Raw genomic sequence first — 3,671 nt, 5'->3', positions numbered from 1 at the left:
TTTATTTGAAAGAAAAGATAATTAGCACAAATAGACCCCTTTTCCAAAAAACTGCATCTGATTATCTTATAATTACTAAATATAATTGTTATGTTACACGCTTGTTATTCTTCAAAGTAAACTACAGTTTATACGACGCTTAGTTTCGGTGCAACGGTTTCAATTGTTCGCATTATGGCCGACGGCTTAGCTTCTCGACTAGGCCTCATAGTTGTTATCCTTGAGAGCGCGCCATGCATCTCCTTCGTTTTGTTTTAGCGTATGCGGACAGAGAGCGGGCGGTAAAGGCGACGAGAGAGAGAGAGACGCGCGGAAGGAGAGACGGACGCGGTGGGAGGAAAAGAGAGACGAAAAGGAGAGGCCGAGGAACCACGGCACAATGAGGGTTCCGAATGTTGCAAAACCGCCTGTGACGATACGGCCGTCTCCTACAAGAAATAATAATTGCCCGGTATTCCCGTCCCACGTACCGCGCAGTTCGTCCCGGTCTATCTATTCCCCCTTTCATCGTATCAGCTCCCTCCGCCCGTGCGATTGGCATTGCGGTAGCTACCCCTTTCCGCGAGAGCCACCGGTTATTAGAGCGAGGGGAGTTCTTCCAAGGGTATCCTTAAGGACCTTGTCTGTGCCGTTCGACGAACGACGAACTGTTCGGAAATATAGACCGGTATTTCGTTTCGAGATGTTTTTATACGTGATTATTGGTCTTGTTTCTTTCGTCGTTTTAACCCGGTTTAGTATTCAAACGAGAATCGCGTGAGGATGGATAAGCATTAGAAGAAGATAGTTGAGGTAGAAGAAAGATGGATTCGGGTTTATTGATGCCATTGAGAAACCGTGAAAATAATGGATAGTTATTTGGAACATAACTCGAAGAATTTAATTCTTATTTCTGATTTTTTTTTTTCATGCTAAACAAAGTGAGAATTTTATTATTGTATAAAAAAATATTAAAATATATTTAAAAAATGATCAATGAGAGATTGGAGAATTTTTCAAAAATATTGAAAGCTCAGATCATCGCTGCAATCATTAGTTGCAGCGATTCCACGGCTTAGTTCGCTCCGAATTGAACAGCCAGTTTTTGTGCGGTCCAGACCTAATTGCGGAACGGCGGTATATTTTTTGACATACAGCACTGCCATGAAAAATCACTCGTCAGTTATACAATACTGCTCTCTGTAGAGCCCAGTCATCATGAATCAACGGCCAGAAACCATATGCTTCTGCTCGACTTCGCTATGGAGTCATTGAGAAAACGGTTGTAATAAGAGACCACCCAATAAGAGCTTCGTGCTGATCGGCAAATCAACGAAAACTTGAGCCGAAAGCCTCTCATTATACATTTCATTATTTCGCAGGTGCAATCTACCCGCGTATAATCAATTCTGTCGTATTTTTCCTTTTCTAGCGTTCAGACACGCGCTGTTTGCACATCATATTTCTTCAAAATCACTCTGACGTGTAAATTTTGTATACGTAATGTATAAAACTAATAGACAAAAATATATCTTAAATTGTTTACACGATACCACGCTAATGAATAATTGTATCTTATCTTTTCACATCAGAAATGAAAAAATATTCTTCTTTCGATTATTCTCTTTTATTGTTCTTCAAAAGTCCTCAGTCTGTTCTAAGACCTACTGTCAAATTTGCAAAATTGTATTGCAAAATTAAAATAATTTATAAAATTTTATCTCACACAGATATTGTTGTACGTAAATATAAAGTAATATAATTTTTGACAAACGCGTTCATACTTGTGCGATAGCATTTTAAATCATACTGGGGTCTCTTTGGGCTTGGAATCTTCTACCTGACGTGGGCTAAGAAGGAAGGTATTATAACCGAGCTGTAAAGCACTAAAGTAAAACAACCGAATAGTTCTAGAGGCCCTATGGTCCCCTCCTCCCCCCTCCCCTCCCCCAGTAAGTGGACATTAGCGCCCGCATTGTAGACCGTCTTTAGGTAGTGGTGGAAGCCTGAACAAAGGAAATATATATTGCAATGCAGTGTGTTGCAATTTTAATAGCCAGCAGCGTAGTTTACATATCTGTATTATAGACAAGTTATACGTGTAAATTTTATGCATACAGTAATTGAGAATGGATCGCTAAATTATGAGTGGTATAATTATATCTATAATCCATAATTATATTGTATATAAACATTAATGATGTATTTAGATATTCAATAACTTTAGATAATTAATAATAATTTATGATAATAATAATTTATGTTTAAATTAATATTTTATACGATTAATGCACAATTTTTTATAATAATAATAACAAATGTAATAAATAAGAAAAACACAGAATTGATGAAACAAATCGCGACCATTAAAACTAGACATTCCGATCACTTGAATTATTGACAATCGGGCACATCCTGTATACATAAGTCGACGCCTATGTGCCCGCGTATGTGTATGTAGAAGCCGAGTTTTATGCTTCGTGGATATTTTTGGGCCTTCTTAGCTTGTTGCCCCATTCGGTCTATAGTGGGGAGATCACCCGTCGACCGACAACGCTATTGGTTACTGAGATTGCGTTACCGCGTCTCTCGATGGGTGAAGGCATGAAAGGAATTCATCGTTGGTTTATCGAAAAAACGAAAAACTTTGGAATCTCGCGAGATCATGCTAGATTGCAACTAGAATTGATTGAAATATAATAAAATGTGTGAATAGCAATTAATTTGCACAATTTTTGAAACTATTCATTTCAATCTTAATCTGATCGTTTTTAAATATTTTCTGAAAACAAAGCGTGAGATATTTCCGATAAATCTTATCTTAAATTTTTGTTCGCGCGTATAAAATGATTAAATGTAATTTAAAATATATATTTATTATTTCGAAAAAGTTTTTAAAAAGAGGCAGCAGTGTTTCTACGATAGCTGTTGATGTAAAAAAATTGCTATAAATTTTCTGAAATATCAAAATATATCTATTTCTTACGAATATATGTATTATTCACATCCTTCCCTTAAAAGCCTATGATCCGAGATTTCTACTCCTAACGCGCTCCTAACGCAAAAAAAGCAATTCACTTCCGTTTTCTTCGAAAAGAAACGATAATTCTTCTAACCGAACAATTTCCGTGCATCGAATCTCCTCGGGCTTTCTCACGCTGATCCTACGCAAGGGTGGCACGTGATCGAGAGCGAGAGACTTGCGCGTTCACAGATCAAACAAGTGTAAAGAGGCAGCGAGAAAAAGATTCGTTGCACATTCATGCCGCCTTGCGCCCTGTCGCCCCTCGTCAAACATTGCCGTGTTCGACGCGCACGGGTGGGAGATCCTTATCTTGAATCAAAGATGCAAAATCTCAGCTCGAGAGGCGAGGAAGGATTTCTCAGGTACGACGCGTTACTTTAATAGATTTCGAGATTTATAACAATGCGGTCAATCTCTTGAATTATCGAGACTTAACTTTACTAAGCCTCATTGATCAATTTTTCGAAAATAGTCAGTTCATGCATTTACATTGACAGAAAAATTATTTTTTCCAGAAATGGTCATACGGACAAAGAAAGGGAAGGGGAAAAAAAGAAGACAGAAAGAGAGAGAGAGAGAGAGAAAGAATAAAAGAAAAACGACGACTTTTTCAGTATTCAAAAATTTGAAGTCATTTGCATGTCTTGAGAGTAGTCACAGAATTAAG

This window comes from Formica exsecta, unplaced genomic scaffold (assembly GCF_003651465.1).
Source record: "Formica exsecta isolate Colony F162 unplaced genomic scaffold, ASM365146v1 scaffold591, whole genome shotgun sequence".
NCBI classification, from domain to species: Eukaryota; Metazoa; Arthropoda; class Insecta; order Hymenoptera; family Formicidae; genus Formica; species Formica exsecta.
The sequence above is the reverse complement of the archived record's forward strand: the minus strand, read 5'-3'. Positions refer to the sequence as shown.